At 44.9% G+C, this 15,915-nt stretch overlaps 1 protein-coding gene across 3 annotated transcripts in view; it reads right to left on the reverse strand.

Moving 5' to 3' along the window:
- The window catches only part of klhdc4 (kelch domain containing 4), a 99,352-nt gene that overhangs the window by 24,469 nt on the left and 58,968 nt on the right, over window positions 1–15,915 (reverse strand). The window lies entirely within an intron of this gene.

A 15,915-nucleotide genomic window follows, 5' to 3' on the forward strand; every position in this document is an offset into this window, starting at 1 on the left:
CCAACTGCATTTTGAAAGTTATTATTGAATCTGCTTCCACCCAGTTTCTATAGTCTCTCTACATATCTGAAGTCTTTGATTCCTGGTACCATTCTAGTAAATCTCCTCTGCACCTAAGGCCTTGGCATCATTCCTAATGTGTGGTGCCCAGAATTGGACAATACTCCAGCTGAGGCCTAACCAGAGTTTTATAAAGGTTTAGCATAACTGCCTTCCTTTTGTACTCTATGCCTCTATTTATAAAACCAAGGAATCCATATGCCTTTTTAATCGCCTTTTCAACTTGTCCTGCTAAATCAAAGACTTGTGTACGTACACCCCCAGGTCTCTCTGTTCCTGCACCCCCTTTAAAATTTTGTTTGTGTACAGAAATATGACACAATCTATGATATACAACAAATAAGCAATTCTGAAATACTATTAGACTGAATTCAATCTAAATTTAAAAGGCAATAAAAATAATTCAGTTTAAATATGAAAATGCTTGGTGTCGTCATGATACAGTTAAATAATCCATTATATATGAATATATATCTGGACAATAAATATGACGATTTGTTTTATTTAATTCCTCTTCAATTATTAGGCACTAGAGGTGCTAAAGCTTTAAAGCAGGTTTCAAACACAGGATATCCAGCACTATCTATGCACACGTTTTAAACAAAGAAATCTTTGGTTTGTCTTTTTTTTTAAATAAGAAAAAAAAGTGGCTGTCATGCAAGTTAACAGGTGACATAGAAATCTGCCAAACTACAAAGATGTCATGCAGCAGTAATATGTTTCAGTCCTCAAGACTGACATTCCTGTTTTGATATTCACAAAATGTCCCATTTTTTCAAACAGTAAATTAGATTAACTGTCCTACAAGCACAAAACGTACAGAACCACAAGTCGCCAGGCAGGTAGGCATGCACCCATATACATTTATACAATCTATTTTTAAAACAACAGCATTTAAAGCTGCATATGGTCACAACGAATACTTAGAAGTGCTGCAGAGAGTGGGAAATATTCCAAACAGAACGCAACACAAGAGAGAAGATCAATGGTGGTTTGCTTTATGAGACAGACGGAGTGTCATGCATGAGGTTCACTAATGGATGGGTTTGCTCAGGTTATTATATCATCTGCAATTGTTCTGTTAAATTAAAAAACCTGCCTGGTACATATATAAAAACTTGTCTAAATATGTTTATTAAGATGTGATTAAATTCTCACTTCTATCTTCCAGTATTTTCAGTCTTTTTAAAACATCTTAACCCCTCCCCACTCATGTTCACGTTGCATTAAAAATCAGAATAGTTCCCATAATTTTTTACAGAATGGAGAAAAGTGATTAAATTTGTTTCATAGTTATTTTAAATAGACTGGCACTAAATATCATGATTCATGGCAACTCTGAAAATAAACTGTGGTGCACAACAAGTGGTTAAAATATTAAAATAAGTTTTAAGTGGGAATAGGATGCACTACTGAACACTTAAAATATTGTATTTATATTTCTTTAATAACTACATTAAAGGTGCATTTATATAGCACCTTTAATGTAGTAAAACACCCCAAGGCGCTTCACAGAAGGGTTATCAAACAAAATTTAACACCAAGCCACATAAGGAGATATTAGGACAGTTGGCCAAAAAGGTGGGTTTTAAGGAGCGTCTTAGAGGAGAGAGATGCAAAGAGGTTTAGGGAGGGAATTCCAGAGCTTAGGTCCTCAGAAGCTGAAGGCATGGCCGCCAATGGTGGAGTGATTGAAATCGAGGAAACGCACGAGGCCAGAACTGGAGAAGTGCAGAGATATCGGAGGGTTGTAGGGCTGGAGGAGGTTAGAGAGATAAGGAGGGGCGAGCCCATGGAGGGATTTGAAAACAAGGATAACTATTTTAAAACTGAGGCGTTGCCAGGCCGGGAGCCAATGTCGGTCAGCGAGCACAGGGGTGATGGGTGAATGGGACTAGGATACAGGCAAGTAGATTTTTGGATGAGCTCAAGTTTATGTCGGGTGAAAGGCAGGAGGACGGCCAGGAGAACATTGGAAGAGTCAAGTCGAGAGGTAACAACGGCAGGCATCAGGGTTTCAGCAGCCGATGAGCTGAGGCAGGGGCGGAGTGGAAGTAGGTGGTCTTGGTGATGGAGCGGATCTATAGTCGGAAGCTCACCTCGGGGTCAAATGCAACACCAAGGTTGCGAACAATCTGGTTCAGCCTCAGACGGTTGCCAGGGAGAGGGACGAAGTCGATGGCTAGGGAACGATATGTGTGGCGGGGACCAAAGACAATGGCTTTGGTCTTCCCAAAATTTAATTGGAGGAGCTGTCTGCTCATCCCACAAGGGATGTCGGACAAGCAGTGTGACAAATCAGAGACAGTGGCAGGGTCAAGAGAGGTGGTGGTGAGGTAGAGCTGGATGTCATCAGCGTACATGTGGAACCGAGCATGTTTTCGGATGATGTCGCCAAGGGTCAGCATGTAAATGAGAAATAGGAGGGGGCCAAGGATAGATCCTTGGGGGAGTCCAGAGGTTATGGTGCGGGAGTGGGAAGAGAAGCCATTGCAGGTGATTCTCTGGCTACGAATGGATAGTTAAGAATGGAACTAGGCGAGGACAGTCCCACCCAGCTGGGCGACGGAGGAGCGGTGTTGGAAGAGGGTTGTGTGGTCAACCGTGCCAAAGGCTACAAACAGGACGAGAAGAAAGAGGAGGGACAGTTTATCATGGTCACAGTCACATAAGATGTCATTAATGACTTTGATAAGGGTCGTTTTAGTACAATGGCAGGGGCGGAAACCCGATTGGAGGGATTCAAACATGGAGCTGCGGAAAAGATAGGCATGGATTTCAAGAACTTTGGAAAGGGAAGGGAGATTGGAGATGGGGAGGTAGTTTGCAAGGACAATGGGGTCAAGGGTGGCTTTTTTGAGGCGAGTGGTGATGACGGCAAATTTGAAGGGGAGGGTGACAATACCTGAGGAGAGGGAATCATTAATAATATCAGCTAACATGGGGGCCAGAAGGGAAGTTGGGTTTTCAGCAGTTTGGTGGGAATAGGGTCAAGGTAGCAGGAGGTGGGTCTCATGGGCAAGATGAGCTCAGATAGGGCATGAGGGGAGATAGGGGAGAAACTGGAGAAAGATGCAAATTCACAGCTAGGGCGGGGGGAACCTTGGGGGAAGTTTGGCCCGGGGGGCTAGGGAAAGGGAGGGAAGCGGCAGAGGCAGCTGAACGGATGGTTTCAATCTTAGTGACAGAAAAGTCCATGAGCTCCTCATACTTGTTGAATTTAGAAGATTCAGGGGTGATTTGATCAAAGTTTTCAAGGTATTAAGGGGAACTGATAGGGTAGATAGAGAGAAACTATTTCCACTGGTTGGGGATTCTCGGACTAGGGAGCATAGTCTAAAAATTAGAGCCAGACCTTTCAGGAGTGAAATTAGGAAACATTTCTACATGCAAAGGGTGGCAGAAGTTTGGAACTCTCTTTTGAAAATGGCAATTGATGCTGGGTCAACTGTTAATTTTAAATCTGAGATTGATATTTTGTTAACCAAAGGTATTAAGGCATATGGGGCATAGGCAGGTATATCGAGTTAGTTTACAGATCAGCCATGATCTCACTGAATGGCGGAAGTGGCCTACTCCTGTTCCTATGGAGGTGAGGGTGGAGGAGACAGGGGAAAGCAATTTAAGACGACGGATTGTAGTGAAGAGAAGCCGGGGGTTATCTTTGCATTCCAGGTTGATCCTGGAATAGTGAGCAGTTTTGGCCGAGGAGAGCAGGATCCAGCCAGATTTGGCGATGAATGGCTGAACCAGTTTTCCGCTATAAATGTTCCAAGTCCGCGTCCCTTGGACTTAAGAGAGTGGAGATGAGGGCCCTACCGAGGGAATGACCAGGGTGAGTGAGAGTAATGGTTTTAATGAGGACCAGGGCATCAAAGGTGAAGGTGAGGGTCTGATTGAGCAGATCTGTACCTGCAGAAATGTCATGGTGAATGGAGGTCCAAATGCAAGACATTTGGGAATTTGTACGTGCAGCTGTAAGTGACTTGGGGGAGAGTTTTTCCAGGGGCAGACACAGATGGAAGTGAGGTTGGGGGGGAATGGAGTGTGGGTGCAGAGCGATACAAGGAAGTGATCAGAGATAGCCTTATCTGTGATTGACACGGTGGGAGTAGAGGCCATGTGAGATGGCAAGACTGAGGGGGTGGCCATGAATATGGATTGGGGAGGTAATAGGGAGGGATAGATTAAGGGAGGATAGGAGGGCAGTGAACTCAAAGGAGAGAGAGCATGATGAGTTGAGATGGAGGTTGAAATCAACGAAGATGAGAAGTCGCTCGGTGCAGATGGTGAGGAAAGAAAGCAGTGAAGATATCTTGGCGTGGTACTTGGGTGGGCAGTAGAGTACAAGGATTTTAAATGAGAGGCGAGAGGGAGGGAACAAGTTGAGATGCTCAAAGAAGGTGCTAAAGGAGTAGGGGGACAAACCAAGGTGTGATTTGGTGATAAGAGCTACACTGCCACCGCGGCGGTTCAGGAAGGGCAAGTGGTGAAAGGTAATGCCAGGAGGGGAGGCTTCATTAAGGGGGAAGGTGTCATCATCTGTCAGCTAAGTCATGGCGATGATGTCAAAGCAATCATCTACAATAAGCTCATGGATGGCAAGGGCCTTGTTCACAAGTGAACGGACATTCTGGAGGGAGATGTGGAGAGGGGCGCTGATAGCCGATCCGCTGGCAGAGTCCACAGGGTCAGCATTGGGAGGGGTGAGTGGGACGGGAAGGAGATTGGCAAGATTCACCCCCAGCGGGCGCACTGGATGGGAAGGTCGGCTAGTGAGTAGTTGGTGTTGATGCTCGTAAGGAGGCAGGGACGAGTGCCTCGATGGGCTCTTCAGAGGAAGCCAAGAGAGGCAAAGAAAGAAGCTGTAGGCTTATCAAAGAGGGAGTCATGCCTGGGACGGCGGCAGCAATGTAGAAAATCTATGGAGTTTGCTACCCCAGAGAGCTGTGGAAGCTGCAACATTAAATAAATTTAAAATGGAGATAGACATTTCCCTAGCAGATAAGGGAATTAGGGGTTACGGGGAGAGGGCAGGGAAGTGGACATGAGTCTAGATTCAGATCAGCCATGATCCTATTGAATGGCGGAGCAGGCCCGAGGGGCCATATGGCCTACTCCTGCTCCTATTTCTTATGTTCTTATGAGTTGTGAAGGGTTGGGGTAGGTATTTGGGAGGACAGAGTACCCAAGAGGGAAGAAATGGATAGAGGCAGGAGAGAGGAGCCTAGGAGGAGTAAAGAGAAAAGAAGAAAAAAAAGAGATAATAAAAATGATGGGTTCGGGTCCGGAGCGGCAGTCAAAACGCACACCCGAATGGATACGGGGAAACTCAAGTTAGGATAGATATGTCCTGGTAATAAGTGGGGAACAGAGAGGAGACAGTAGAAGGGAGTCCAGAGCTAAAGTCAGAGGTCCTGTGGTGATATAAAGTTGACGTGGGTAGGGTGGAGTCAGTTTGGAGCATCGACAAACTGATGTCCAGGTTCGGAGACAGGTGTGGCGGGTGAGTGAGTCCAGAAGTTATTGATTATATGAGTATGAAGGCCAAGATCAATAATTTAAATTAAGACTCAAGTAACTTCTTTAATGGTAAGTAAAAATCCAGCCTCCAAAATCAAACAATTAAAACTTTGCTTCTGGACCCACATACAGGACCGCAATATTTGCGGAATATGCTGGTTTGTAAAAGCTGCTGTATTTTGCCATACAACCTTGTTTAATTAAAACTTCCTCTCTCCTCCGTGCCTCAGTAAAGGGAAAATATTAAAGTTGATGTTTATTTTGACACCAATAAAAGACTGAAATCAAGAGAAAAAAAATGTCACATCAACTCAGCTAAAAATGGCTAAAATAAATGAAAATCTTCAAAAATGTAGTATCAAAATCTAGAAACCTTAATTCTGAACTCATTAATACTCTTTATGGATTCATGACTCATTAATGTAGTGTCATCTCACACAGACGGCCTTTGTCATAATTCTTTACAGAGCATATGTGAATTTTCACAGCACTAATGGAACTTAAATACTTTGTGCTGGCGACTCGAGTTCATCTCTCTTTCACTTGTGACCTTCAAAATATTCAGTAAGAGGACATATTTCCCACTATGCTAGAGTTGCATTCATGTTCTTCAGCTGCTTCATCAATGACCTTCCCTCCAACATAAGGTCAGAAATGGGGATGTTCACTGATGACTGCACAGTGTTCAGCGCCATTCACAATTCCTCAGATAATGAAGCAGCCCATGCCCGCATGCAACATGACCTGGACGACGTTCAGGCTTGGGCTGATAAGTGGCAGGTAACATTCGTGCCACAGAAGTGCCAGGCAATGACTATCTCCAACAAGCGAGAATCTAATCACCGCCCTTTGACATTCAATGGCATTACCATCGCCAAATCCCCCGCCATCAACATCCTGGGGGGTCACCATTGACTAGAAACTTAACTGGACCAGCCACATAAATACTGTGGCAACAAGAGCAGGCCAGAGGCTGGATATTCTGCGGCGAGTGTCTCACCTCCTGACTCCCCAAAGCCTTTTCACCATCTACAAGGCACAAGTAAGGAGTGTGATGGAATACTCTCCACTTGCCTGGATGAGTACAGCTCCAACAACACTCAAGAAGCTCGACATCATCCAGGACAAAGCAGCCTGCTTGATTGGCACCCCATCCACCACCTTAAACATTCACTCCCTCCACCACTGGCGTACCGTGGCTGCAGTGTGTACCATCTACAAGATGCACTGCAGCAACTCGCCAAGGCTTCTTTGGCCGCACCTCCCAAACCCGCGACCTCTTCCACCTAGAAGGACAAGGGCTGCAGGTGCATGGGAACACCATCACCTCCAAGTTCCACACCATCCTGACTTAGAAGTATATCACCAATCCTTCATCGTCGCTGGGTCAAAATCCTGGAACTCCTACTTAACAGTACTGTGGTAGTACCTTCACCACACGGACTGCAGCGGTTCAAGAAGGCGGCTCACCACCACCTTCTCAAGGGCAATTAGGGATGGGCAATAAATGCTGGCCTTGCCAGCGACACCCACATCCCATAGACGAATATATAAAAAAATGTTCTGCCTTATCCTACTATCATGCTAATTTTGTTCACCAATGTAGAGCAGCTAATTGGAAAACAAAGATATTAAGGCTAAAATACGTAAATATATACAATGTTAAAAGGTTAATGAGCAAGTACTTGAGCCCAATTGGAAATGGCAGGAGGTTCTGCAACTGTGTCATCATTAAGATGTACAATGACTAACACCTGCTGTTACCTTCTGTCAGTTCTATCACATGTAAAGCTGATAACTGTAACTGGGATTTCACCTGTGGTTTCTAAGGTCTTGCGTATGAAACCGCGGCCTACAGAGAGGGACCATCAGTATGACGATCTAAATAAACTAAGCTCTTGGGGATGTTTTTTCATATACTCAGAATTAACCCTTTCCTATCGTGGGCTGATCAAAACAATAAGCTCAAGACGAGCAGACATAGGTTCATTTTGTTTAGATGGCTGGATCAGAGGTTGCTTTTAAAGGTAGAACGACAACGTCTGAGATTTGTGCAAGATTGTGAATAAGGTAGCAAATAATAGTATTATTTCACTCATAATCAAATACTTTTGTTCTAATATTTTGACCAAAGATGGTAAACAAACCCGAAGACATACATTAGTATGTGACAATGTATTTTGCTCTATCATCTTGTACAAATAAAACAATAATGTGTTCACAATTTTCAAAGATATATTGTGCAATAAATTTCAATAATAGTGGGGCCCTTTTAAAATCATTTCTTGACACACGTATGGTCATATAATAGCATAAAATCCTTTGAAATGCATTAAGTCACTTGCAGATTTAATTATGACAAAGATGCCAACTATCTCTCTAGCTATTTTTAGTCCCCAAAGAATGGTTTTCACAAGAACAATTCCCCTTTTAAGTATGACTGGATATCAACATATCTTCCTAGATTTTTTGAGGTTATTTTCCCTAAATATTGTTGACTTGCTCAAAACACACCACTGCAGAGACAGATATGGGCTAAAGCCATCTAGTGGCAGCCAAAACTTATAGTAGATTTTTTTTTTAAATGTAAAATCATTACGAGTGCATCAAATGAGTTTGGTTTTGCTAGGGCCTCTCTTGGTGCCATAATCAGTTGAATTTTGCCTTAAGGTTTCCCCCTCTGGCATTCAGCTCTATGTCCATGTCTGGATCAAGGATGTGATTCTTGCAGAACCAAACTGAGATTTGTAAGCAGGTTATCACAGAATCGGCCCATTGTGCCAGTGCTGGCTCTTTGAAAGAGCTATCCAATTAGTCCGACTCCAATGCTCTTTCCCCATAGCCTTGATTTTTTTTCCTTTCAAGTATATATCCAATTCTCTTTTGAAAGTTTGAAAATCTGCTTCTACCACCCTTTCAGGCAGTGCATTCCAGATCATACTAACTCACTGCGTAAAAAAATTCTCATCTACCCCCTGGTTCTTCTGCCAATTATCTGAAATCTGTGTCCACTGGTTATCGATCCCCCTGTCAGGAGAAACAGTTTCTCCCTAACTACTCTATCAAACTCCTTCATAATCTTGAACACCTCTATTAAATCTTCCCTTAACCTTGTCTGCTCTAAGATCAATCCCAGCTTCTCCAGTCTCTCCACATAACTGTAGTCCCTGGTAACTCTCCTCTGTTCCTTCTACAATGCCTTGACATCCTTGTTATAATGCGGTGCCCAGAATTGGACACTATGGCCGTGATTTCGCCAATCGAGGCGGGTCCGGGGCAGACAGGGTCAGTGTCACGGTCCCAGCCCGCAGTCCACACTCTCCAAGTGGTTTTACATTGATTGGTTTTGTTAAGCCCACCCTGCGAGGTTCCCGGCCAACTAAAAGGAAGCAGGTCTGATGACGTCATTTGGTGACGCATCATCAGCTGGTTTCCTTAAAGGGGCCATGTCTAAATTGATTTTGACAGTTCTGCTTTCAGTGCTCTACAGCATTGAGGTGCTGCAAACACTGACAAGCACTGCTCAAAGGTGCACGGTTGCACCCAGGCTCTCCCATGACTCTCTCCATATGGAGTCACAGTGCACAGGGAGGTTCTCTTTCCTTCCCATGGGCGGAGGAGACCTCCTCAAGAGACCAACGCAGCCTGGTTGCACATTGCACAGGAGGGCACAAGCAGGGATGTCATCAGGAGGACCAGGCTGCAGTGGCGCAAACCTTTCAATGATTCCAGTAGATCATGAAGCGTTACTGCCAAGCCACACTCAACCTCATCCTGCAGTGCCACTCATCACATCCACATCACTCTGCCTTCCCTACCCTACTCCTGCACATCTTTACTCACACCAACTCACCTGGCACCTCCACCCATCCCTCTCTATCTACATTATCACTTCCCCATTTCACTAGCCACCCCTCACACTCACCCTCATCCTACTGCAAGCATACCAACTAACAACACACAAGTGTAGGCACTTGGGTGGTTTAGCCAATGTTCATGTGAAGTTTCTGGTAATGTGCTGTCAAAACATTGAAACCTTTATTATCAGCATTTTGCGTTCTTGGACAGATTTGTGTGCACCTTTGGAAGTGGCTTAGTGAGTTGCAGTGAATGGGGAGACATAAGGGTAGCCCCCCACCCCCGCAATGGCGATGAGTGTGAAAGGAATGGCTTGGCCATTGTAGCGATGCTTAAAGGTGTTGGTGTGGGGTGGTGCCAACCTGGCGCATCATTGGCATCCAGGGTGTGCAGTGTCAAGTGAAGTAAATCTGGCCATGGTGAGGCCATCCCTGGTGTCCTGGGCAGCAATGTGGTCGGGTGCTGATGCCCTGTGCAGCATCAGCTGATTGCGGAGAAGGCTGGTGTTGTTGTTGCTGCTGGTGTGCGCGGTGATGCTAGCGTTGGGGCTGATCTAGGTGGGATTTTGAGGACCAAGGTGAAATATTTTCAAGGGCACCAATGCTGATGGAATAGATGGCAGGTGAGGTTCAGATGACAGAAGCAATCTGTCAATGATGAGAGAGGTTGTTCCAATAGACATAGAAACATAGAAGATAGGAGCAGGAGTAGGCCATTCGGCCCCTCGAGCCTGCTCCGCCATTCGATGAGATCATGGCTGATCATCCAAACTCAGTACCCCGTACCTGCCTTCTCCCCATATCCCTTGATACCTTTAGCTCTAAGAAATATATCTAACTCCTTCTTGAATATATTTAAAGACTTGGCCTCAACCGCCTTCTGTGGTAGAGAATTCCACAGGTTCACCACTCTCTGGGTGAAGAAATTCTTCCTCATCTCTGTCCTAAATGGCTTACCCCTTATCCTTAGACTATGACCCCTGGTTCTGGACTCTCCGACCATCGGGAACATTCTACCTGCATCTAGTTTGTCCAGACCTGTCAGAATTTTATAAGTTTCGATGAGATCCCCTCTCATTCTTCTAAACTCCAGTGAGTATAAGCCCAATCGATCCAATCTCTCCTCATACGTCATTCCTGCCATCCCAGGGATCAGCCTTGTGAATCTTCGCTGAACTCCTTCCATGGCAAGAACATCCTTCCTCAGGTAAGGCGACCAAAACTGCACACAGTACTCAAGGTGTGGTCTCACCAAGGCCCTATACAACTGCAGCAGGACATCCTTACTCCTGTACTCAAACCCTTTCGCTATGAAGGCCAACATACCATTTGCCTTCTTCACCGCCTGCTGCACCTGCATGCTTACCTTCAGCGACTGGTGCACAAGGACACCCAGGTCTCGTTGCACTTCCCCTTCTCCCAATCTACTGCCATTCAGATAATAGTCTGCCTTTCTGTTTTTGGCACCAAAGTGGATAACCTCGCATTTATCCACGTTATATTGCATCTGCCACGCTTCTGCCCAATCACCCAACCTGTCCAAATCATCCTGGAGTTTCTCGGTATCCTCCTCGCAGCACACACGCCCACCCAGCTTTGTGTCGTCTGCAAACTTGGAGATATTACATCTAGTTCCCTTATCTAGATCATTAATGTATATTGTGAATAGCTGGGGTCCAAGGACCGATCCCTGCGGTACCCCACTAGTCACTGCCTGCCACTCGGAAAAAGACCCGTTAATTCCTACTCTCTGCTTTCTGTCCGCCAACCAGTTCTCTATCCAAGTCAATACCTTTCCCCCAATCCCATGTGCCTTAACTTTACACGCTAATCTCTTATGCAGGACCTTATCGAAAGCCTTTTGAAAGTCCAAATACACCACATCTACTGGTTCTCCCTTACCTATTTTCCCAGTTACATCCTCAAAAAATTCCAGTAGATTAGTCAAGCACGATTTACCTTTTGTAAATCCATGTTGACTTTGTCCGATCCTGTCACTGTTTTCCAAGTGCTCAGCTATTACATCCTTTATAATGGACTCTAGCATTTTCCCCACTACCGATGTCAGGCTTACCAGTCTGTAATTCCCCGCTTTCTCTCTACCACCCTTTTTGAATAGTGGGGTAACATTAGCTACCCCCCAATCCATGGGTACCGTTCCAGATTCCAGCGAATTTTGGAAGATGATCAGCAATGCATCTACTATTTCTAGGGCCACCTCCTTAAGTACCTTAGGATGTAGATTATCAGGCCCTGGGGATTTATCGGCCTTCAATCCCGTCAATTTCCCTAACACCATTTCCCGACAAATACTGATTTCTTTCAGTTCCTCCCTCTCATCAGACCCTATGTTCTCCAACGTTCCTCCCTCTCATCAGACCCTATGTTCTCCAACATCTCTGGGAGGTTATTTGTGTGGCACTGGATAGAGAGTTGGCTCCAAACACTTGCAAGCTGTAGAACGTTCAATAAGTCTTCCAAATGCAGTAGCCAACAGTTTCTGAGCTTTGAAAGTGAACAGCTGTAACATGGGATCTTTTATACAACTTTGGCAGCTGTCAGGTCATGAGATAATTCAATTCTGAATCCACTCACGACATGTTGACCTGATGTGTTCCCTGAGCAGCGGGTAATCCGTGGAGGAGCACGTAAAATTGAAATGTAGGCTTAAAATAACAGTTAATTGGATGTTAACAACCCATTTACTGATGTGAATTGCCTATCCCGCTGCTTGGTGTCAGGTCAGTTCAGCGCCGACAGACCTGACAACTGGGAGACTTGCGTGGAGGTGGGTTGACAGCGGGTTCCCTACCCGCTGTCAATCTTTGCTATTTTGACAGCTGACCCGCCTCTGAACCCACCCTCCGAGCACTGGCAAAATTCAGCCCAATACTCCAGCTGAGGTCTAACCAGTGATTTATAAAGGTTGAGCATAATCATAGAATCTTACAGCAGAGGAGGCCGCCACTTGGCCCATCATGCCTGCACTGGCTCTTTGAAAGAGGTATCCAATTAGTCCCACTCCCCTGCTCCTTGCCCATAGCCTTGTAATTTTCTCCCCTTCAAGTATTTATCCAATTCCTTTTGAAAGCTACTACTGTAACTTCTTCCGCCACACTGTTAAGTAGTGCATTCCAGATCATCATAACTCACTGTGTAAAATAATTTCTCCAGTCATTCCATGCAACTGAAGTCCTTCATTCCTGGTATCATTCTAGTAAATCTCCTCTGCACCCTCTCTAAGGCCTTGACATCTTTCCTAAAATGTGGTGCCCAGAATTGGACACAATACTCCAGCTGAGGCCTAACTAGTGATTTATAAAGGTTCAGCATAACTCCCTTACTTTTGTACTCTATTCCTATATTTTTAAAGCCATGGATCCCCTATGCTTTTTTAGCAGGATTATCTACTTCTCCTGCCACCTTCAAAGATTTCTGTACATAAACCCCCAGGTCTCTCGGTTCCTGCACCCCCTTTAAAATTGTGCCATTTAGTTTATATTGCCTCTCCTCATTCTTCCTTCCAATATGCAACACTTCACACTTCTCTGTGTTAAATTTCATCTGCCATGTCTCTGCCCATTTCAACAGTCTATGTCCTCCTGAATTCTGCTATTATTCGCCTCAATGTTTACTACATTTCCGACTTTCATATCATCTGCAAACTTTGAAATTATGCCCTGTATACCCAAGTCCAGATCATTAATATATATCAAAAAGCAGTGGTCCTTTTTAAAATTTGTTTATGGGATGTGGGCGTTGCTGGCAAGGCCAGCATTTATTGCCTATCCCTAATTGCCTTCGAGAAGGTGGTGGAGCTGCCTTCTTGAACCGCTGCAGTCCGTACTCCCACAGTGCTGTTAGGTAGGGAGTTCCAGGATTTTGACCCAGCGACAATGAAGGATCGGCGATATATTTCTAAGTCAGGATGGTGTGTGACTTGGAGGGGAACTTGGAGGTGGTCGTGTTCCCATGCGCCTGCTGCCCATGTCCTTCTAGGTGGAAGAGGTCGCGGGTTTGGCAGGTGCTGCTGAAGAAGCCTTGGCGAGTTGCTGCAGTGCATCTTGTAGATGGTACACACTGCAGCCACAGTACGCCAGTGGTGGAGGAAGTGAATGTTTAAGGTAGTGGATGGGGTGCCAATCAAGCAGGCTGCTTTGTCCTGGATGGTGTCGAGCTTCTTGAGTGTTGTTGGAGCTGCACTCATCCAGGCAAGTGGAGAGTGTTCCATCACACTCCTTACTTGTGTCTTGTAGATGGTGGAAAGGCTTTGGGGAGTCAGGAGGTGAGGCACTTGCTGCAGAATACCTAGCCTCTGACCTGCTCTTGTTGCCACAGTATTTGTGTGGCTGGTCCAGTTACGTTTCTGGTCAATGGTGACCCCCAGGATGTTGATGGTGGGGGATTCAGCGATGGTAATACCGTTGAATGTCAAGGGGAGGTGGTTAGACTCTCGTTTGTTGGGGATAGTCATTGCCTGGCACTTCTGTGGCACGAATGTTACCTGCCACTTATCAGCCCAAGCCTGAACATCATCCAGGTCTTGTTGCATGCGGGCATGGACTGCTTCATTATCTGAGGAGTTGTGAATGGTGCTGAACACTGTGCAGTCATCAGCGAACATCCCCATTTCTGACCTTATGTTGGAGGGAAGGTCATTGATGAAGCAGCTGAAGATGGTTGGGCCTAGGATACAGCCCTGAGGAACTCCTGCCGCGATGTCCCGGGGCTGTGATGAGTGACTTTCAACCACCACAACCATCTTCCTTTGTGCGAGGTATGACTCCAGCCAATGGAGCATTTTCCCCCTCCCCCCCGCCCCGATTCCCATTGACTTCAGTTTTACTAGGGCTCCCTGATGCCACACTCGGTCAAATGCTGCCTTGATGTCAAGGGCAACAGTCTATGTCCTCCTGAAATCTGCTATTATTCGCCTCATTGTTTACTACATTTCCAAGTTTCATATCATCTGCAAACTTTGAAATTATGCCTTGTATACCCAAGTCCAGATCATTAATATATATCAAAAAGCAGTGGTCCTTATACCAACCCCTGGGGAACACCACTATATACTTCCCTCCAGTCTGAAAAACAACAGTTCACTACTACTCTCTGCTTTCTGTCCCTTAGCTAATTTTGTATCCACACTGCCGCTTTCATCCCAAGGGCTTCAATTTTGCTAACAAGTTTATTATGTGGCACTTTATCAAATGTCTTTTTAACGTCCATATATACATCATCAACTGTACTACCCTCATCGACCCTCTCCATTACTTCAAACAACTCAATCAAGTTAGCCAATCCCAATTTGCCTTTAACAAAGCTGTCACTGATTAACCCATGTTTTTCCAAGTGAGAATTAATTTGGTCCCAAGTTATTGTCTCTAAAAGTTTCCCACCACTGACGTTAGGCTGATTGGCTTGTAGCTACCTGGTTTATCCCGCTCCCCTTTTTTGAACAGGGATGTAACATTTGCAATCCTCCAGTCGCCTAGCACCACTCCCATATCTAAGGGGGGATTGGAAGATTGTGATCAGAGCCTTCACTATGTCCACCATTACTTCTCTCAGCAACCTAGGATGCATCCCATCCGGACCGGGTGACCTTTCCATTTTGAGCGCTGCCTCCTCTTTATTTATTTTTATGCTATCTAATTTCTCTACAACCTCCTCCTTTGTCCATATACACTTCAACTGCACTACCTTCATCAACCATCTCCATTATTTCAAATTATTGGTGAGTAGGTATCGCTGAATGGCACAATGGATAACTCCTTCCATCATTTTACTGTTGATGGGGAGGGCAACAACAGGATTACATTTATCTTGTCTTCCGCAATGTCAAGTAGATTGTAGCATCATAGCTGTACCGGAAAGCTTGGTTAGGGGAGCGGCTAGCTCTGGTGCACAGGTCTTCAGTGCTACAGTAGCGATGTTGTCAGGGCCCATATCCTTTGTTGTGTCCTTGCCTAACTCGGGAACACTGAAGCCAAGTGTAGACCTCCTACCACTAACCCAGCTGAGATTTGCTGGGACTTTACATCATGTCTGTATCGCACAAGTGCTCGATGCTTTAATTAAGTTAACTATGGGGTGAGCCTAACAATACTGCTGCACAAAGAATGACTCAAATGCTACCAATAACTAAAATAAACAACTAATTCTAACCAGGAAAGCCTATTATTTTCTGAAAGCATCAATCGATTCCTAACCCAAGGTGACTGCTGCTTTCCCCAAGCTTACTATATTTCCCTTCCCTAATGGCCTTATCAGATTTCCCAAGGCTATTAACTACCTACCAGTACATTCAAAATGTTGGTGAAAATATCAAAAATCATCAGTGACGACTGTGAAATTTGATTCTTTTTGAGATATCTAGAATCCCAACTGTGACACAATAAATATTTATGTCCTAATCAAACATTTCTAAGCAAATCAGTCAAAAGAAAATTACTTTAGATATCTATAAATTCTT

Source organism: Somniosus microcephalus, chromosome 6 (assembly GCF_052327205.1).
Source record: "Somniosus microcephalus isolate GS21.2 chromosome 6, FLI_Smic_1.0, whole genome shotgun sequence".
NCBI classification, from domain to species: Eukaryota; Metazoa; Chordata; class Chondrichthyes; order Squaliformes; family Somniosidae; genus Somniosus; species Somniosus microcephalus.